The sequence below is a fragment of the Pleurodeles waltl genome, chromosome 3_1 (genome assembly GCF_031143425.1).
Source record: "Pleurodeles waltl isolate 20211129_DDA chromosome 3_1, aPleWal1.hap1.20221129, whole genome shotgun sequence".
Classification (NCBI taxonomy): Eukaryota; Metazoa; Chordata; class Amphibia; order Caudata; family Salamandridae; genus Pleurodeles; species Pleurodeles waltl.
This window is the reverse complement of record NC_090440.1, coordinates 796,816,505-796,839,534: the sequence shown is the minus strand read 5'-3', so window position 1 is coordinate 796,839,534 and position 23,030 is coordinate 796,816,505. Positions and strand designations below refer to the sequence as shown.

At 42.7% G+C, this 23,030-nt stretch overlaps 1 protein-coding gene across 3 annotated transcripts in view; it reads right to left on the bottom strand.

The window, feature by feature from the left end:
• Positions 1-23,030, bottom strand: part of DENND2B (DENN domain containing 2B) — a 916,594-nt gene that overhangs the window by 691,911 nt on the left and 201,653 nt on the right. Inside the window, exon 2 of one of the 3 annotated variants that reach the window (XM_069223658.1) lies at positions 8,009-8,103. The gene's annotated coding sequence lies outside the window, so the exon portion shown is untranslated. Of the gene's footprint in view, positions 1-6,867; positions 7,043-8,008; positions 8,104-23,030 lie in introns of those variants that run through there. The other 2 variants (XM_069223659.1, XM_069223660.1) reach the window with 2 other exon arrangements.

The following is a 23,030-nucleotide window of genomic DNA, read 5'->3' as shown; positions in this document are numbered from 1 at the left end:
TCCAGTTCCTTGGCAAAAAGGTAGTGGTATCTGGGCTTTGGAGCCTGGGTGGTGTGATAGGAGGAAAGAACCAGTCTATGGGGGTTATTCTAACTTTGGAGGAGTGTTAATCCGTCCCAAAAGTGACGGTAAAGTGACGGATATACCACCAGCCGTATTACGAGTTCCATAGGATATAATGGACTCGTAATACGGCTGGTGGTAAATCCGTCACTTTTCCGTCACTTTTGGGACGGATTAACACCTCCTCCAAAGTTAGAATAACCCCCTATGTGTTCTGGAAAGTGATGAGAGTTCGAATTCCCCGGGAGTGGCAGGAGGGCACAGGGAGTTATATTTCCATAACGCTTTTGTGAGCCGGTGATATTGATCTTTGTCATCAAGGACGTCCACCAATAGGGCGGCATTCTTGTCCATGTCAAGCCTATGAGTGCTGAATGGAGATCAGTGAGTTTAACCTCACAGAAGGTATAGTCACTCCCCTGCATGTGAAGAAGGAAAAAAATAAAGTGCTCACTGGGAGTCCTGCACAAGTGGTAAATATGTATGGTAACACAAATAGCATACATATTATTGTCGATCAGTTTTACAGTTAGGTAATGCAGTTTTACTACATCAGTAACATAGTAAAACCACGTCCTGGCATGCAAAGACTGAGAAGCCTACCCCAGAAAAACACTGATGATGATGGTGAGTAGAAAAATGCAGAACTGCGCAGTAATGGCAGACAGTGGGCTGTGCCCCAATCTCCACATGGGAGCCGTAAATAATACATCGGGAGGTACTGGGTAGTATTTAACTACTGCCTCTCATTATCACCTATTGAGTTACCACACAATGCTAAATGGGAGGCTACGGGTCCTCATTGCCAGATATACACCACTAGAACAAGAGTGCCGAGTTACAATCTCCAATAACATTTTCTGCTCAGCACAAAATGGTTCTAGGAATCTGCCTCAAAGTTCTCAATACCAGCAAAAAAAATATCAAAAATGACACTGACATTGACATGATGGTGACTGTATGTCTGGAAATAGGCACACTTCCTGGCTACTGTGTTTTGCAAACAGCAAACCGTCTGTAGCTTTTTACAGCAGGAACTATCTCCCATTTAACAGCGGAAGTTCTTTGTTTCATTGAACTCACAAACAGACAAGGCGTCTGTGTGGCCATTTTTAGACCTGCAGACATCTCATTTGGATTCATCAGCATCTACCAATGTCAGATACAGTTTTCTCAGTGTATTTCACAGCAGAAAAACATAATTGGTTTGTGGACCTTATTTTGAAGCACAACGGCATTGTGGATTCGTGGCTTTCCATTTCTAGAGTGGAAGGTCATGCGTGGCCATTCAAGCTCAGAACTCTGCAAACTCAATAAACAAAACCAGCAATGGATCTTTATAGACCATGGCCTATGCTGTACCACTGCTGGTGACAGAAGCCACACTGAAAAAGCTGAGTAACGACCAATCAAAAATATTAGGAACCTCTGGAATCCAAAACTGACATCTTACAAAACTAATTCACTGCTACAGATGAGCAGATCCCGCTCTTCTCCACAGACTGGCCCACATGATACTTCTTGTTACTATGGAATATATTTTAGCATTTCACACAATTTTCAAATTATGTATGTTGTGTGGTTGCTTGTAAACGGCACACTGCAACTCTGAGACCACCTCAAAGTGCTGGGTGGTGGGGAGGAAGGTGGGATTTAGGAGATGGGAACATTGGAATAGACTTCTGACTATAAAGAACTGTGCTAAAAAAGTAATTGCATGTCTGCTGATGAATCGCTAGTGCTCAGTCAGTAACCAGCCTTGGGAAGGCCGGGAAGCTCGGGGAGGCACGAGGGGAGTTGGAAACAGCAGCAAAAGAAGAAAGCATGTAAGAAAAAAAACAGCAGGATTGAGATAAAGAGTCAGGAAGTGTAGTATGGTGGTGGAAGAAAGAGGTATGATCCAGAATCAAGGCTAGGGAGCGTTGATATTTGGCAACAACCTGGGTCTCCTGCAATGTTTGTGTTACGCTAGTGGGAAATGATTCAAGTAACAAAAAATAGGTAAGCCATACAGGCATGGGTGCACATACACTATCTATACAGTTTACCAAATTTCTTATTTTTCACAAACATGACAGACATTCTCCGGAAGAGGGAACTTTACCTTTTTCATGGTTTCCCTGGCATAAGTTTTCCTGGTGTGGCCAGACAGGTCTTACTCTTATATAGGGAATTGATCTCAGAGAAGCCATTTGACATGAATGTAGACTTTATTTACTCTTGACATCTTACTTGTCAAGTGAATCCTAAGACAGGGTTAGCACAAATGTGAAAATGCATGTGCTTATCCCTCAAATGTAAAGCAAGGTCCATGCAAAGAAATTCATTTTGTGCGCACAAAAATGGGGCGTTAGTGGACAGTGTTACACATATGTTTGGATCAGGTGTGGTAAAATGAGTGTGAGGGAAACGCATTACAAATGCTGTGGCTACCCATAAAGTAATGGCTTTGTGGGAACTAACATTATTTGCAGTGTTAACTCCCACGAGATCACCCTTTTTTCAACCTTGGCCCGTACAACTCACGTCAACACCAGATCCAGACAACTAGTGGATTTTGTGGAGTTGTAAGTCTCACCTTTGATTAGAAAAAACAGTAGTTCATAATTGTGAGAATCAAGATTGCTGATTTGTACAACAGATACCAATTCATTTGCACATGTGATTTACGTTTCCTGAATGATTGTGTCTAATGTTCTGATTGTAATGGGGATGCTGTGTGATGGTTGTAGAATGCTTGGCGCCTGCACTTCTTTATTGACTCCATTAGTACCTTAGTGGATCACTAATCTGACAAGGCAGCAAGGCCATAATAATGGCACTATAGCACCATACAAATCTTTAACGTGTGGAATTGTAACAAAGTAGCACAACGACCAAGTAGGTGTAAGGTTTTGCATAATGTGTTAGGTGGCAACATCTCACAGAAACACGTTGAGGCATTCCTGGGGACCTAGAAGTTACATCTGCACAGGTGTGTAATACAGGCCCCTGCAATCCCTGTGGTGGGGTGGGGAGCACAAACCCTCAGGGGCCTCCAGTGCTGCCAGGGGCTCCCATTCAGCCCAAGGCCAACGAATACATGTGTTGGAGACCAATGGACCCCTCTTCCCAATCTGCAGAAATGGAGTGTTACACCGCTGCAGCAGCAGTGTATGTTCCTGCTGAATTGCACTACAACAGGTGCGCAGACAGCCTTACAGGATCTGACAAGCATAGATCAGTAGTTTTTCCGTGCAAAGGCGGTGATGGCTGGAGAGAATGTAGGCCTCTCGATAGTCATCCTTACTGGAAGTAGGTGGACAACTGGGGACTGATTTACTGCCCATGTTAACTTATAAATTATCACACATGTAGGTCCTCATAAACTATCCATCCCACTGCCTTATTTCCCCTACATCAGTGGAAGATGACAAAGGTTAGTGTGTTCTGCAACCTAAAGAAGGCACATTACCATGTTCTTCCTCCTTTCGGCCGTCTCCATACTGCAGGCCTGGTTACAGCAGCAACAGAATGTGCAATAATGAAAAAGAGACTGTACACACAGAGTTATTACAATGTTACTGTCGCCAACCTATGGCACACACTCCCAACAAATCAAAATCCAAGTGTGATGGCCTACTCAGCTAGGCATTGTGAATATCAAAATGTAAAAGGCCTGCTGTGACTGAGTTCATTGCAATGTCTGCGTTGTACTACCTGGCATGTGAGCTGGTGGGAACCAGTGTGAAGATGATCTACATACTCTGGACAAAGATTTAAATGAACTGGAACACACCCATCAAAGCCTCACCAAAATATAAAGAAACCAATGTAATATTTGCAAAGGGAAGCGATTCGCCTCCGATCAATAATTAACCAAAGGACCATAATTAAGGTAACGGTTGAACGGTGGCACTTTTGGCTTTCGATCAGTAACCAAAAACATCACCATATGTTTGAAAGATTGCAAGGCATTCCTACCAGAAAAGATCACATTTGCATCTACTATTGCTTTGGAGAGACAGTTAGTTTAAAACATATTGTCATGGTTTGGCTCTTCCCCAGTGTCCCCAGTTATATGAATCCAAAAGAAGCAAACATATGTTTGTGTCTGTAATTTATAGTTCTGAAACTATTTTTCTGTTCAGGAAAAATATTGAATTTATTCTTAAAGGTACTTCAAAGGGGTGCTACACTGATCGGACAAAAGAGTTTTGGTAGTTCAAATTTTCTGTACCATGATTAGCAGTGCTAGAGCTCAAAGTTATCCAACTTTGGCAAAAAGAAAGTGACCATCACTTGCGCAATGCTCTAAAAGTCAACAAAAAGCAGCAGAGCACTCCTCGTGCCTCACAGTGGTCTATGTTTAAAGAGAAGGTGCGAAAGTTGAAGACTGGGACTCAGAACACTTACAGTACCTGCTGGCATGCTAATATAGCATCATTTGCAACTTGGAGTCCTCGGAAAGAGGCCAGACAACACAGAAGTCTACGAAGCAGTTTCTTAGGGCCATATGTACAAACACTTTTTCCCATAGACACAGAATGGGGAAAAACCTTTGCTACATCTGGCCCCTATTTCCCTGTTATCTCACTGCTCAAATCATGACCTAGTTAAGAAGCAGAGCAAGGCAGGAAGGACCTGGTCTTTCCTCCTGTGATACTCTGGTCCAGATGTCTGAGTCATTCAGGGCCTCCCCTGTATGAATCTATTTATTTATTTGTGTCAAAGCCTAACCATGACTAATGGAAGTATTTTTTCAGTGCAGAAATATTACTTCTAATTTTGTGATTGTGTATCCACCTGGCTACAACCCTAGACGGTTACCAATGTTTTACGTTAGTTTGACCATCTGTGCATAAGCACAATTGCTCCTTGTGTTCCCCACAGGGCCAGCGAGTTCTGGTGCTGAGCCACAAGTATCTGTACATCTTTTTACATTGTCACAAAAGGCCTGCATGCTGTACACTGCCCTGACACATGAAAGAAGATCCTTGAACATTAGCTAATGCGGATCACTGTCTTTCATCTGCCTGGAAAAAAGAAGTCTAGACAAAACACTCTTATCGTTTTTTTTTTTCATTTAGCTGCTCGGAGATGAGCCATCCTAAAATGGAAGTTATAGATGCTGGTCCGAGACGGGTTTCCCCTCAGCTGCATGCCCTCTTCAGTCTGCACACAACAATCATAGCAGGAAGCGGAAACCGGCCGCAGTGTCCACGAGGCACTGGCAGGGGGACGTCAGCCAATCGGAGGCGCCTGTCATTGTTTCAGGGAATACAAAAGGCGCTCTGTTGGGAAGCAGCAAGAAAGAAGCCGAGATCTTGTGGCCTGTCCAATAATTACACTGGCACCAGAAACAAGAACCTCAATCAGCGCACCACAAACGTGTCTGATCACAAAAAAGCAAGCGGCTCCGCTTGAACATCCTCTCCCAGCCCCTCTTAAGCTCAGTTTAATTAAGAATATGTGTAAACAGCACTCTGTTTTGAGAAGTCTTAGTTCAACAGTGGGCTCGAGGAGCAGAATAACACCTTTGGGTTTGCACCGCATTACAGATCTTTGGTACGTGTTTTCCATGCACTCCTGGCCATAGAGGAGTTAAAACTGTATATATGTTCGAGACTGGTAAAATAAACAGCAAATTAATTATTAACTAAAGAGACTGCCACAACATGTCTTATGAAACAGAAATAAAATCAGTGTGAGGATGGCACATCAGCCAACCTTTTTTGCAGAGCTCCGAGGCGCTCTTGAGGTGGCATATAGCGCTATACAGCTAACCAGCTGCTGACGACGTCCTCGTTTAAGAGGGGAAGGGTACATTTTCCTAGAGCACGCAATGACTATATAAAGTGTAGGTCTCTTTTTAAAGTCAAGGATGTTAGTTTGGATGCGGGATTTGTGAACTCTTCAAAATGACACACATTAAATCAGTATTCTGCAGAAATGTCTGCCACACATATTATGCATCTTGTGACAAGTTTGAACAGTCCCTCCAGATCCCGCTTTCCCTTGGCACGCGTGCATATATAGTTTTGTTTTCCGTTTCCACCAAAAGCACCGGGTAAACTCCTCGCAAAGACATGTAACAACTGCAAAGGTATTTGCAATTTCGCCTGTGAGCGGTTTAAGAAAGCCATGTACACGGACGAAGTCTGGGGTTATTTGCAGTCTGGTTCAAACAGGAACAGCGGGGAAGGAGCGCTCCTCCGGGGAGTTTAAAACACACTGCCTGACATAGCCCGCAGCTATGCGTTCTTGTGCCCCGGCCCGCTGTCACATGTAACGTGAGCAACGTGCTGCTGCTGGAAGGATAAAACACACACACCAACTCGAGCTCAAACACCAGTGCCACATCCTGCGAGATCAGGCTTTAGAAGAAGCATTTATTGCTGAGAAATGTGAAATGAATCCACGAAGCAATACGAAAGAAATGCAGTGGGTCACAGCACTCCCTCGTCCTCGACACCCTCTTGTATATGTTCTGAACGTGTAATCTGCTCTTTCCACTGCATCACAAATACGTTAAAAATCAGTGCACTTTTCACACCCGGTTTATCAGTTTTGTCAACAAATTGCCTGGATTGGGCCGCTTTCGATCCACAGAGAAAGTAGTTCTGTTTAACAAGACGCACCCCTGATCTAGCAAAACACAATATTTTATTCCCTAAAAAAAAAAAAAAAAGTTGAACTATTTCCTAATAGGATCCAACTGCTAGAGCGGCATGACATCACTCCCCGAGAGGCAGCGGTGCCGAGCCGAGGCGGAGGAAACAGCGCGGAAACTTCACACAAGGGAGGCGAGCTGTATCACTGTACCTGGGGCGGGCAGCGCTCCCCCCTCCGCGCCATGGCTCTGAAGGTCTCTGTGTCCGGCCTCGGTCCTGCCCCACTAGCTGCGGGACCCGGAATCCGGCGCTTCAGGGTCCAGTACCTGCCGGGCTTCCCACAGCTCCTTCACGTGACCTTTCGCGGCACTCTTCCCGAAACAACTGATTGCAGGAAAAACTATCTGGCCGGGCAGTTGTCATGGTGACTTGTTTCAGTAACTCTCGCTCGCTCTCTTCTGCACCCTTTTGTCCCGCCCTCTCTTGTCCTCCTCCCCGCCCTCCCTTTCTCTGCTTCACCCCAACTCATACAAACTCACATCCATCGCGCCAGGGCACACACACGCCTCTGAGATAAACACTATTGTACACAACTCCCTCACACAGAACACAGGGCACGTTATACAAACACACACCACACCCAGGAACAGCCAACACAGCAGGCACAAATATATAATGCATTGACACTTGCAAACACATCACAATGTACACAATGGAGTAACCAAAACAGACACGCAGAATGCAGCATGAACAGAGATCATGGCATCACACTTCACACGTCACACACTAAAAGATCACGCGTCAACCGTGCATACACTACACACAATGCCAAAAACTCACACACGTACCACTCCCGTGTATACACAAATACACTAAAGTGAAAACAGACACGCACACACTGGGACTAAACGTTGGTAAGAATCCGGGATTTAGCACACGGTCTTGGTCAACTAAACCTTTCTTCCTGGCATTCTTTCCTCCACCAATCAGACAGCTAAGCTGAGCTGTGCTGTGCAGCATCGGGGGTGTTGCTTGTCAATAGCCATGTGCTTTCTTTCTTTTTTTGGTCGCAGCATACACTAAAGACATCCTGGGGACATTCAGAAAGCCGAGCTAGGAATGCATTTCACCCATTGCTTGCCTTTGGCTTGGAGTTTTGTAACTGACATTTTCTTGCTTTCCATTTGCTGCTTTGTGGTAGATGGCAGCTTACATACTACAACACGGCTGTTTCTCAGCGACCCACCTGTGGGTTTGCTTTTGGCATGTCTTTTATTTTGTTTTTTGCTCTGATCTTTTCTTCAACCGCCGCAATCAATTACGAGCCTTCGCCGGCACAGCCGCATTCTTACCTTTTTGTAAAGCAGAGGCCCCGTTAGTGGCTTAATCAGCGCAGGTATTCACAGGGGACGGGCAGGATTTCCTGTACTCTTTCATCTTTCTGAAACTGAGAAGAAAATAATGTGGTCAGGAATGCACAATCCATTATCAGAAGACAAAGGTCGCACAACGAAATAATTGTGGCTTTAATCAGACTGCACGTGGGTGCACAATGATGGGATCACTAGGGCCATTTTTTGTGTGACTGTGGGGATCCCAATTATAAACAAGCATTTGCAATGCAATAGGTCTCGCATTTTCTTCAGTTAGACCTATTGGTATTGAAAATTAATAACTGGACTTTTCTTGCTGCATAAATTGTTTTTCCTGCCTTATAATTCCAGTAGCCCAGAATTTAACTAAATCAATTGCATTTACCCTTTTCCTCTATCTTAAAACATATACAATTATTATATAAACCGTTATCAGAAATAAACTTTTGGCATTAGAGTGTAATGATCAAAATTTCATAACAAAAATATAATTTGGGACGGATTGGAGGTTGAAAGGAAAGAGGGAGTCAGGAGTAAAGATGGAGAAGACAAGTGGCGTAGTAACGGTGTCATGGGCCCTGGAGTACGAAAGGAAAATGGTTGACTGCAATTTTGGTAGGAAAAAAAACAATCAGTAATTACAGTTGAGTGAGGTCCGTAGGTCTCTGGGTCCCGGTGCCACTGTACATGTTGCTCCATTGATAACTAGGCATCAAGAGAGAAAGCGGATGGGGCAGAAAAAGAGAAGCGAAAGGAATACAACAGAAAAAAAAAGAAGAAAGAGAAGGGGTCGCAAAGAAATAAAAGAAAGAAGGGAAAGAATGAGGAAATGAAAACACAACTAAAAAGAAGAAATTGGGAAAACATGTGAGACAAAAGAAAAAAGGTAAGGAAGCTAGCAAATGAAAGATAAAGAAGAAAAACTAATAAAGTAGTGTGAAAAGGAAGAGAAAAAATAACATTAGAGAAAAAAAGAGAGACGGTGAGAGAAGCAAGCAGTGAAAGAACTAGAGCGTATATGTACTGGCACATTTACCACAGACACGGATTGGGAAAAGCACTTTGACACTTCCGGTAACTTGTGGCTTCCACGTATAGACGGGAAAAGAGGGATTTCTAGTAAAACGTGAATTGAAAGATAAAGATAAGAAAAATACAAGAGAAAGGAAGGATGAACGAGCTAAAAAAAGTGAAAGAACACGTACGGAGTCAAAGGAAAAAGCAAAAAAAAGACTAAGAAAGAATGAAGAGAAGAGAAACAAATATTGAAAGAATGAATGCCTGATGAAGAAAAAAGAGAGGAACAAAACAAGGAAAGAAATAACCACTTTTTTGCCAGTTTGAAAGAGGAGGTAGCAAGAGGAAGAGGGAAATAAAAAACAGGAGAGGAGTAGAAATAAAAAGTTGAAAGAAAGAGCAAAACTGTTAACGTGTGGATTTTAAAAGCTGGAAAGAGAAAAGTGGGGGAGAAACAAAACATTGAGATTAAGTAGAGTCAAGAAAAGAACAGAGTGAGAAAGGTGAAACAGACCCTCACAAATAAAGATAGCAGCTAAGAATAGATTTAGTTCCCTCCACCACCACGTGTCAGAGTGCGAGACAACAAGGGGCACTGCAGAACAGCAGGAGATGCATTAGCAGAGTTGTATGTGAACCCCAATATAATAATATTGGGGCACTTCAGATCAGGATTGGGGGTATAGTCAGAGCTGTGTCCCGGCCCAGTGTTGGAATAGCAGAGGCAGCAGGTGAGGAATGAGCAACGGAGGGCCATGTAATTCCTGGTATTTGAATAATGAGGTGCTGCTGGTTCGGGTTGAGGTGCACTGACAGAGTTGTATGTGGGCTGAAGTACTGGAACAGTAATTTGCACACAAGGTCAGAAGTGAGGAATGTTAATGGAGCTGTGTGGAACCTAGTATTGGCGTGCCAGTGTTGCCGATTGTTAGCCTGGTGGTACCCTGGCGAAGCTGCAAGGGCGTGTGTCTGAGCCTTAGTCCTGAGAGGAAATGTGTACTGAATGTTAGATTTGATGGATTTTGACAGAGCTGAGGTGGTTCCCATCAACAGTGGCATTGGATGTTAGACGTGAGGTCCATTGACTGAGCTGTGTTTTGCTCTTTTCGGTCCAGTATTCGTTTGGCAGTGGGACTAAATATTACAATTGAGCTGCTGTTATGGAACTGTATGTGAGCGGGGTCCTAGTATAGGAAAGGAAGTGACCTAGCCGGGGTAGAACTGAGGTGCATTGATGGAGCTGCGACCAAGGTCCTAGAAGTAGAACAGCAGTGTGTACTGACAGTGAGAACTGAGGTGCTCTAGCAGACAGGGTATGTGGGGTTCTGGCACGGGCACGCTGAGGGCTTAGAGTGTGTGAACTGACGTGCACTGATGCAGCTGCCCGAGGTCCCAGTACTGGAGCAGCAGAGTGTACTGACTGTAAAAACTGAGGTGCTCTTACAGACGCCATGTGTGGGATTTTGACACAGCTGAGGGACTTGGAGTGTGTGAAATGAAGTGCACTGATGGAGCTGCGCCCGAAGTCCCGCTACTGGAACACCAGTGTGTACTGACTGTAAGAACGGAAGTACTCTGGCAGACAGCATGTGTGGGGTTCTGGCACAGGCATGGCTGAGGGCTTGGAGTATGTGAACTGAGGTGCATGATGGAGCTGTGCCCGAGGTCCCAGTACTGGAGTAGCAGTGTGTACTGACTGGAAGAACTGAAGTGCTCTGGCAGACAGCATGTGTGGGGTTCCTGGCAATGGCACGGCTGAGGGCTTGCAGTGTGTGAACTGAGGTGCACTGATGGAGCTTTGCCCAAGGTGGTCCCAGTACTAAAGCAGCAGAGTGTACTGACTGTAAGAACTGAGGTGCTCTGGCAGACAGCGTGTGTGGGGTTCCTGGCACTGGCATGGCTGAGGGCTTGGAGTGTGTGAACTAAGGTCCACTGAAGGAGCTGCACCCGAGGTGGTCCCAGTACTGGAGCAGCAGAGTGTACTGACTGCAAGAACTGAGGTGCTCTGGCAGACAGCATGTGTGTGGCTCCTGGCACTGGCATGGCTGAGGGCTTGGAGTGTGTGAACTGAGGTGCACTGATGGAGATGCGCCCAAGGTGGTCCCAGTACTGGAGCAGCAGAGTGCACCGACTGCAGGAACTGAGGTGCTCTGGCAGACAGTGTGTGTGGGGTTCCTGGCACTGGCACAGCTGAGGGCTTGGAGTGTGTGAACTGAGGTGCACTGATGAGGTTGCGTCCGAGGAGGTCCCAGTACTGGAGCAGCAGAGTGTACTGACTGCAAGAACTGAGGTGCTCTGGCAGATAGCGTGTGTGGGGTTACTGGCACTGGCACAGCTGAGGGCTTGGAGTGTGTGAACTGAGGTGCACTGATAGAGCTGCGAGTGGGATCCCAGTATGGAACAGGAGTGGGCACTGTCTCTAAGGATTGCGGAGCCCTGATAGAGCTGTGTGCCTAAGCTATAAGCAATTACTAGTGGTCCTCCACCCTTGCTCTCAGCACACAGGCAGGCACACTTGATAAAGAAAATCCAAGCTAAGAAAGGGCGGGAGCCAGGCAGCTGAGAGAGGGTGCAGATAGCCCACAAAGGCCAAATCTGACCAAGGGAGCAGCCTGATTTATAGTCTTGTTTATAGGTAAGCTCAGAGGAAGAATGCTCTGCAAATGAAAAGGGAAGCTTCCCTGTACAGGAGCAGGAAACAAAGTAAAAAAAAGTCCCCTACAGACCAGATAAACAGGACAAAGCGTAATTATACATTAGTTGGTCCCTGCTCCCACACAGAAGAAGGAGGGACAAAGAGGCATGATTGACCACTAGCAAACAAGTATTTTTTAAATTACACTGAAACTAACAAATTAAATAGCTGGAAGCCCTCAGAAGAAGTATACTTAAAAGTATACAAGAGGTCATACGCTTACACTCAACCTAAAAAAGCACATACATTTATAATAAAATAACTAAAGTGAACCTGTTCAGAAGAGAAAAATGAGGGTCACTAAGTTAATGTGTCATCCACAGCTCTAGTGGAGAACACTCAATTTATCGTAGATTATCGTCCCTTAATCAAATATCGTGGAACATTCCCACATCAGACACATCTTCATTAACAACAGATACACCCTCATCCCTTGAGACCATGCAACTCAGTGCATCACGCATGAACTCACACAAACACCAGAACCTTAGCAACAGTTGCTGTCATCAAGTAGTATTGTGAAATAATTCCCCCATCAGTCATAGCTGTGCTGCAATGTGTACTTACCACATATCACACAAACACTGATATCTTCAGTGACTCCTCACGTCTCCAAGATGAGCAGCTTCACAGGTAGGATGGGAGACAAGAGGGAGGCAGCACAAGAGCCGTCCATATAATTGCTCCTCTGGCTTTTTGCTAGGGTTGCACTATAGAAATACCATATAAATACATATACCACTGGATGGACCTTCTCAGGCCAGCCACTAGTGCATGCCATGTCATGCATTTGGCACATCTGGATTCTTGGGCTAAGGGGGGACCCACCTACCCTTGGCTCACCAACAGAGGTGTGAGTGCCCAAGAGCAAGGGAGGCTGATCCTGTTCTGCGCCCTGAACTTGCCGTTTCCATCCATATTATTCCACTGGCTGTGCAGTGTGTGTATCTGATTAGTGTGACTTCAGGCTGCCATGGAACCCACACCAAGCCTACCCACAGACGTGCAGAATTTCCCTCTTTGTGGCAGTCAGGACATATAGTTCGTTAGCTGCACAATTGACAACTCCACCTTGACTAACCATTTCATGATTGTTACCATGGACCCTGCCATCATTTGCTCTGAACTCACTGACAACAAATAGACTACCTGCTTGCTACAACCGTCTCTTTTGAGTTTTGGCATGATTATAGCAGCCATGCTGGAAGTAAAAATGGCCATCCACTTTTTCCATAAATATTTATGGCAACGTTCATAAAGATCTGTAGGACTAAGCACTTCTATAACTCCCTTGTTTAAAATAATGGTGCTGTGTCAACTGCTGTTTTGCAAAAAAATCTACAAAACTGTTCTTTTGTAAACTGTTAGTATGTATTAATTACCGTTCTTAACATTCCTGTGTGTGTGTGTGTGTGTGCGCGCACTCGTGGTACCTCACTAGCAAACCAATTTCGGTGTTTTTCATAAATTAAAGGGATTTCGAGATACTGGTATGCCATTAAGTGGCAGGTGGTGCTGCGGCTTGTAAACCTTAAACTGCTCTGAGGCAGCGTCTATAGCCTCAAACTCCACCAATGAGTAAAATGTTTAAGAGGTATATGCTGTGTATGCATCTATTACAAATGTAACAGCCACCCTTGCATCCCATCCAGGACACCTATATTCTTAAGATGATGTATGACTGCCTCTCTGTAATTTACTCCTATCACAACAGGAGCTGCCATTTTATTTGAATGGTTCAAAACACATGAGTTTCAAAAGTCTCAGAAAACGCACACACGGATAATGACCTTTTAACAGTTAAGCTTGACAAATCTACAGTAAAAGGTGCTCCCTTATTCCTTGTAGGAGGTAACTGTGACTACTACAGGCATCTTCGTTTACCTATAATGATGGTTCTCTTGTGTGCACATATTCAAAGGCTACTGAAAGGTTCCAAAAAAATCTGAATAGGAATAGCCTATGCTGGGTGCCAGGATCCAGCTTAGTACTACAAGGTTCAGTTCTCCCACTCACAGGTGCCCAGAACTTAGTTCAATGCAGCAACACTTGAGTGTGACTGTCCAGGTTGTTGTAGCCCCACACAACTCCGCTCAACATAGCTTTTTTATATGGTGTTGATGCTTTCTGGGTTAATAACAGTCCCTGAGAATGGGTCAGGAACAAAATGGTAATTCAAACACATTTTATTTCCTTAGAATATCACACATAAGTACTGCTCTAAGAAAAGACAATTTATATTTAAAAGTGTTGATTTCAACAGTCTCATCTTATTGCTCAGAACATGAGTAATAACCACACAATATAATTATAACAACACTAATGCATGCTACTAACAGCAAGATTAAAATTAACGTTTTTAACATTGTTAGAATGTCATTAGCAACCTAATACTCACAAGACTACTTCTATGGCTACACTATGAGAGCACAGAGTAGATAACTTGTGTCTAGAGTTTCTTGGGATTCAGCACACTGCATACCTGTTTACAGCAAAGAAGTTATGATTATCAGACTTGGGCCAGGAGAGAGTGTTCTCTCGAAAGGAAAACATACATCAGCTAGGCTCAGCTCCTCTTGAAATTGGTGTCGTATTAGCTCGCAGCACTGAAAGGGTGATGCAGCAGTACAGCAGTCTGGCAGTCTCTGTCAGGATATCTGGCAGGACCTTGGGTGACATTCTGGGGTGAAGATCTCTCCAAATCAACTGACACTTTTTTTTTATAGTATTGGCCACTGACCATTAATCTATATTGGAGAATTTCCAGACATGACCAGTATGAACCAATATGATAGTTCAAGACAAACCAGTATAAACCGGTATGACAAAGGTACACCAATTCAGAATACACTGTTTACATTATACATTCGCTGTCTGACCTTGAAGTATAGATAAGAGAACTTTTTACAGACTTATGAAGCCTTAGGTATTTGTCAAGGTTGCTATCTCTCTGATTTGACACTTTCAGAGGTTCTTCAAAAAATAAGAACAGGTGGTATCTAGGTCAAAGGTAGTAAGGCTATCTTAACGACTGGGCACAACATGGAGACTGGCCTTTGGGTCTTTGTCAGTCAAACTGCAACAAAAAATACCTTAATCTAAAACGTTTTTGTGAGTGATAATCACTGGGTTTAGCCACAATGAATAAAGTCTATACTTTTTTTCTCAAATACAGACTTTATGTTTTTGGACAAGTGACCTTAACACGAATGGAAATATTTTGTTCTTTGTGCCTTAGGGAAATGGTACTATCTTTTAGCTTGCTCTTGTGTGAGATATCTAATGAGCTCCCCAATTTGTCTTTTTTAATCATTTCCTATATCGTTTCTAATTGATTATGTCTTCATCACCAAGGTTAATAATTTAGGTCCACATCTTAAATTTACTAGCCCCCTACTCTTAGTTCGTAAATATCTTCATAGAAACTTTTTTATCACTTCTATGTCTCTTAAAACTAACCGGAGTATTGAATCAGTCTAAAAGCAAAATCGATTGTTTATCCTGACAGTATAAATAGAATAATGAATCTTTAATATACAAAAAAAACTCTAGCCACCTGGTCTGCCAAATATCTAACATCTTGCCCATTAATTTGATTGGTACAATATGCGGCCCTAAGCCATTTTTAACATTATATTTAGTTTGGGTTTCTTACTCATCCTCCTCCTTCAATAATCTATTTGAATTGTTGGCCATGAAAGCAGAGAACAAAGTAGGTCAGCAGTCTAGCTGCTGACCGACAGGAATTTCCTGAACTGGCAGGAGAGGTTCAGGAGTAGGGGTATGGCCTGTGGGGAAAGAAGGAGGGTCAACGTGAAGAGGCTTGTGCCTCATAAGCAGACCATGTACGCTAACATAGAGAAACACAATAAAGAAAGAAGAATCCCAAAGATTTTGGTGTCCTCATTTGGCTGAAGGCTGTCATATCTCCTGCACAACAAAGGTGCTGCAAAAAAAATGCCGCAGTGAAAGTGAATGGTGACACAGGTGAAATAATGTGCTCTTGTGCTGTATACATAGCATATGTACCTTACAAGGGGCTGATGCAAATGTAAATCTTATCAACACAGCTCTGAATGACAGTACAGTGTGTACTTTATTGTAACTGATTTCAGTCCACTAGTGTGATTGTCGACTTTTTGACCCTTGTGAAATAATTTTAAAAAGGGTCATCAGAAGGACCAAAATATAATAACAACTAATATAAACAAGGAATCAGTTGTTGTGATTCTGAATATTGTTTTCCCAACATCTGGACACTGTAACGTTGAATCCAGTAGGATGAATTAAGAGGATCATTAGAAGGTTGATGTTGGGCACCATCACAAGATCAGCTGAAGGCAACCCACAAGCATTCAGAGCCACAACGCAGACCCTGACTGTAGCAGCCTGTAGCAGATCTTTCAACAGTGCCCATCATCAGCCTTCCAGCGATCCTCTTAATTCATGCTATTGGATTTAACTTCACAGTGTCCAGCCGCAGGGAAACCCATATTCAGAAGCACAAGCTACAATTAATCATCATTTTATATTGGTTGCTATAATGTTTTGGACCTCTTGATGACCCTCCTTAAAATTATTCCACTAGGGTCAAAACATCAAAAATCAAACTAGTGAACTGATATTTATCATAATGTATACACTGTACGCTCATTCAGAGTTATGTTGATGAGATTTACATTTGTATCAGCCCCTGGTATTGTACATATGCTTTGTATATAGCACCAGTGCACATTTGTTTACCTGTGTCACCATTCACTGTCACTACGCTGTTTTTGTTGGAACACTTTCTAATGATGCAATGTAATTGTAATTGTATATATATAGCACTTACTACCCCTTATGAGGAGTCAAAGTGCTTTTCGGCAAGTAGCACACTGCTCCAAAACTCAAAAGGATTAGTGGTGGATTAGTATAGGGAATTATGAATATAGTATTAATAACAGTATTAGAATAGGGAAATATGAGTTAATTTGAGTAGGGAACATGTGAGTCTCTTGGTTGGATTGAATAGAATAATGGAGGGATTCAAGAGGGAAGAAAACAGAAAGTGTTAATTGGGAGATCATAGTAGTAAGATGAGGTTCGGGATGAATAAAGGAGAGAGGGAGGAGGGAAGTCTGTCGAATGGGATTAGGGAGATCACAGTAGTAAAAGGCTTGAGATGGGCCAAAGGAGAGGTACATGAGGGGAAATGTAGTAGGGTTGATTAGGAGATCATAGTAGTATACTGATGTCTGGGTTGAGCAAGGAGCGGTGGAGAAGGAAAGAGTTCAGGAAGGATTATTTTGGAGATCATAGTGGTAGAATGATGTTTTGGATGAGTCAGAGAGTGGAGATAGAGGATAGCTTGATAGAGGGATAGGGTGAGACAGAGTAGTGCATTGGAAAAAGTGATTTTATTTTTTACCTCTTTTATATATATATCATTTTTTTGCTCTTGTACAGAAGGACTAATGTAATAAATATATAGATACATGATTACATAGAAAGGGAATATATGTGTAAGGAAGATTATATATTGTGTTTTAAAGTTTTATCTTATAAACACAGACTAGTACTTGACATTAATTTATTTGTGTACTTTTTATAACATCATTTGTTATATTTTCCTCAATATTTCAATAGTGAAATGCTTGTAGATAAATTGTTAAGATAATATTTACCTATCTTGATAGATAAACAAAACAGAAACTCATAAGCATTTAATCAAACAACTTATATAGGAACTATGCAGTGACCTATGAACATGTTAAGCATAGAATAATATATATATATATAACCATACGCAATATGTACATTTTTTAAGCAGGCCTAAAAGTATGTATATATTTTAAGAAAAAAAAAACATTATTTTATACATGTTTGTATATATCTAGATATATATATTTAATCAAATTATAAATGTTTACATACACAGGAATATGCAGCACATTGCTCTGTTCATATGTGTTTATATACTAATCACATCATTATACACTGAATAAATTTAACTGTATCTTGTCAGTTAAATTTCTCTAAATCACCTGATACTCTTACTTGATTAGCTAGAAAGTCTAGACTTACACTTCTTCTGAAGGGACAACAGTTTTTCAGCAGGATGGAACCTTGCCTAAGCTGCATATTGTACCAAACTACACCACTCGGCTGTGATACTTTGAAATCACCCCTTTGATCTCTCTGTGTCTTCTTCTCTCTCTTACACACACACACGCACAACAAAAGTCTGACGCATGCTCTGATTCAAAGCATTCTGCTCAGGGTATTTAGCTTTCATTGAAATTTGATCTAGGATGGGATTGACACAAAACAACAATCTTTCCTGGACTTTCAGTTGCAACAATGAACCACTGTCTGATATCATACAAACATATTTTTAGATCCTTGCAAAATCACATCTGGCTACAGTCACATGCATATGCTAACATGCTTTTATGCACAGCTTGTTTGTGCCTTAAATGTGTGCCTCTGAACTAAACTCTCTGGAGTGCTGAAACAGGATTCCTGTCTCTTGATTGCTTCAATGAACTCATTAATTATACCATTTCCTCTATGATCTCACACCTTTCACACTGACATATTTTGTCTTGTCCCTCATCTCCCAAATAATGAAATAACATTTTTTTTTCTATCTGGCAGGCAATCCCAGCTCATCTTTTCTTACAATTTAACTGTTGAACCCTCCCAACCAACTCTCCCACTTCATGGTCAGCTCCCCAGGTGAAAGCAAAAAACACTTGATGGAGAGCAGGCACAGAGAAGATTACTACAATGGAAAGCAAACATTCCATATGGAGACAGGGGACAGGAGGCATTGATCGACAGTAATGTATTTCCTAGGAATAGTTTCCAAGGAGTAGGAACAGTGCACATGTAGACAGTTCAGGAGAGATGTCACAGAAGACATGACAATGAGCTATAGAGTTCCACTCAGCTAACTAACAGTTCAGGTACATGATGAAGAGAATGATACAGCATATGGTCGTAAAACCACTAAGCTCAAGCACAGGAGCTCATGGAACTATGAGTCTGTTGATGTTACAGTGCCTAAATGTATATAGCTGAATAACAGGCTTCATGCTTAGATAAGACAGGACTAACATGCATTTTTCAAGCAAGAACTGACCAATAGGAAGCATGGCGCAGACGGCATAATTTGACAATGATAAGCTGCATGAACAAGCTTGAAGACCTGATCCCTCATGAGACAGAGTGTGAGGCAGAAAAATGATGCACTAGACCAAAACTCTGAACCTTTAAAATTGACTGCATGTTCAGTCAACTGGATCTTATGACCAATCACAAGTGCAGGTCAGAAGGGATCAGGTGGAGGTTACAGTGCTATTGCATGGGTCTTGCTACACATCTTCCAGGTCCCCTATGACCTGCAAGATCTGCAGTGGAAGCTTGGTCAGTCCTTACTAGCTTGAATGCACCCACAGATAAAACAGAAAAACAACCCACTACAAGAAGTGCAAAGCTATTCCCAATCACAGCAGCCCAAGCATGATCACCAGCTGCACTGACAAAGCAAGGGACAACACATGAAGGTGTCTCTATAAAAACATGCCAGATGGAGCAACAATGAAAACGTGAGAGAACAACACATAGTGAGTCTAGAAGTACAGTGAAAACAGCAGATCCTCATCACCAGCTTGTCCCACTCAGTAGTATTACAGAAGCCACAAAATAGGTAAGTAGTTCATATAAGCAACCAATTGAAAGAACCACGGCCACCATGAGTGTGAGCACGAAGGAGAGACACAAAAAAAAAAAGAAGTTTGCTCACAGTCAAACTTATCACCAAACGTTCAATTATCCATGTAGCAGGGTCTACTGCAAAGGCGGTAACAAAACTGTGCCAAGGAGAGACAAACGTAAAGCATTTACCAATGAAAACAAAGGATTTTTGAAGAGTGATAGCGATGGGCGTGTGTGGGATCGTTAAAAGTCCACAGATAGATTACAACCCGTCAGAGCGCTTGCGTGCTCGACCTAAAAATCAGGTCAATAGGGTCCAAAAAAACTTAATCCTGACAAGGCCTAAGTTTGTAAGGTATTTTATATCCACATATAAATGCTCTTTCAACTTGTCTACTCAGGCTAACTGGCAAGCATGGACTCTAAGGCTTGGGGTGAGTAAACGAGCCACAGAAACAGATTATTAGAAATGTAATGGTCATTTCTAAAGCAAACACCTAGTAACTCTGAGACTATCCACTGGGTTCAAGAAACAAGCCAGGAAAGAAAAGAATTCTGTTGTCAATCCGAGTAACCTTTATTTTAAATGATGTCACCTTTAAAGTACCCCTTCATGTGTTTTGTTCATGGAGGAAGAGTGTTGCTGCAAAGCTCAGTGCCCAACACACCATGTGGTTAATCACTGCTCCATATAGCCTTCAGCAACATCCAGAAGGGGTTGGCTGCAGATGCTGGCCTGAGGTAGACCTTGCTCCAAACCCCCTAGGTGACCAACCTCCGTTTTGCATAGCTTTCAGCCATTAAGTGTGGAGATTTACTGCAGGGCCTAACTTGTAACCGAGGCCTCGTGCCAAATCCACCTTGCATCCAGTCCTTGATGTGCACAGCCTTTTGCAGCAGGTGGGAGAGTGTGGCTGCAGTTGCTGGTCTGTGGCCAAATGTGCTCTCAACCCACCTTGTGGCCAACATCTCCTGTTGCACAAAGCCATCGAGAATGCGCAGAGAAGAGTGACTATGGGAGATTGTCTGCTGTGAGGTCTTGTGCCAGCCCACCACATAGCCATAGCACAGGCTGCAAGCACCTGCACCAAACTTCCCATGCGGCAAATGCCCCATTGTGCATGCATTTAGCAAGTGAAGCCCAGGTCTAGTTTCTCAAATATCATGCAGCTTTGCTATAAGGTGCAGACGTTATTGGTAAAGCACATCTTTTTGATCCTCCATTTGCCCTCTTTTCGGATCTACACTGGGCTTGACTTGCTCAATGTGGATGACATAAATTATGACTTTAGATATCACCTTACCTTTGACATCCTCAATCACATCACTGTAGACACAGCGTAATTTGTATGGTCTGGCTTGAAAGCCCAGCTGCCACCAGATAATTATGTGAGCATCACTATAGAGGGATTTGGCTCCTCCCACATGCTGGGAGTACATGTTTTGATTGGACAGAAGTTGTACGCTTCAACCAAAAAAGTGATTGCTCTCCTTGCAGTGGTGAACATTTTATTTATTTATCAAGCAGCCAGAGCTTGAACTTTCAAGGGCATATGCATGATGTTGTAATGCTGTTAACGTGTCTTAAAATAACTAGATAATTTATGATATTTGTCTTTCCCTGGCTACAGCACAGATGGGAAGAGAGCAGTCATTAACTTACACAGATTTTTAGGTCTAGCTTGACAGTACAACTGTCGTCTAACCTTTTAACCTACACAAATATTATTCTATAGTTCTTTGCTTCCACAAAAATGCATATTTATTTCCATGTCATTTACATAGAATGCTTCTTATTACCATGCAACATTCCTTTAAAGCCAGACCTATTGGCATTGCTAATGCTTGTTTGGTTTTGATGTGTGTTTTTCTTTAATGAAATGCCAGTAAGTCCTGTTATTGATTAGTACAAATATTGTTTCGTCAAAAGCAGCTCATTTGAGTTATGGTTTTTATGACGGGTGCAAGCTATGGCTTGTATACTGATCCTTAACCAGAGACTTTCAGGGTTTTTATATTTTTTTCTGTAAATCTTTTTGAGGGAATTCCTATTTTTGGTGCTGTACTGCATTCACCTGATATCTTTGGCAGTATGCAGCACTGGTTGGCTGCAGGGTCTGGCTCGTGTCTAAGGGCCAGATGTAGCAAAGGATTTTACCCATTCTGTGTCTATGGGAAAAAGTGTTTGTACATATGGCCCTAAGTGCCTTAGCCACTCGTCGGTGCACTCTAGCCCGCGCACACCCTGTTACCAACCACATCCAATTTATATTCTTTTTGTAAGATTCGTGAATTTCCTCAAATCTTACAATCTGTGCTCAACAGGGTGTAGCCACTCATGAGCGTGCTGTTGACAAAGTCAGGTTATATATGTTCAAGCAACTATATTTCTGTGCCTTTCTTAATGAACTGCATCTATGAGTTGCTCTCACCCCTGGGCCCAGCTTCATATAGGGCCAACCCCCGCTGTGCACTTAGCAAGTTAAACCCTGTTATATTTTTTCAACGTCTATGCAGTTCCATTAAATGTGGCCAAAGTTATTAGTAAATCTGTTAAGTGCAAAACAAAGTTAGCTACACAGACTGTGATGTGGCTTCTCCAAGTTAGAGCGTCGTCTTTTGGTATCCACCTTGCCCTTTCTACAATATAATCACATACTAAGTACAGCGGTCTGCAAATGAAGAACCACAAAAATCTAGAATGATAACCCCTGTTCACCCCCTTGGTAACTTCGCACGAGCAGTCAGGTTTATCCCAAGAGCAATGTGTAAAATGTTTGTACATCACACACAACACACGTGACACAATAAATACACCACACAGGAAACGCTACAACAGGATATATAAAAATAAACTGTATTGCATAAAACAACATTAGACCAAACACAACACGTTTCAGTAATACCATGCTACACAAGCAGTTGTCAGAGCATCACACAGGTTACTAGGGCTCTACGAAAGCAAGCAGTAGTCAGGTAAACATATAGGGTACTGGTATTCCGCAACACAAGCAGTGGTCAGGTAAACATATAGGTTACTGATATTCTGCAACACAAGCAGTTGTCAGTTTAGGAGTAAACATATGCATCCTCATATGAGTACTACTACTGCAATGGCATAGTATGCACACATGTATCATTCTGCAGTCACAGGGCACAGCACACCTGTGCACCTAGTAGATCTTATCTGTAACTAGGCTAGTATTGGGGGCTGCAGGAACACCTGTGCTCCTAATAGAAGGGTTACGGCAATTCTAGTTGCATGGATGTCTAGTTGTAAATTTAGGAGTTGCCAAATACCATAGAGTGTCCTGGGATATGTCTTGTGGTATCCCAATATCCCAAGGAAAGCCTAATGGAAGAAAGAATCAGGTGAATGAACCTTTGAAAGAATGTGCTGCCTAGACCATAATAAAACTGGGGTTGTGGCACAACTGCGATCCTATTGGGTTAATTATGGTAGTTTCTGTTGATTTCCGCAGAGATAATCCCAGATCTCTACCGGGGCTCTCTATGGAGGATTTACCCCCAACAAGCATTGTCTCCAGGTCCTGCACAAGGTAGAGAGGGAGGGACATGAGCTCGACA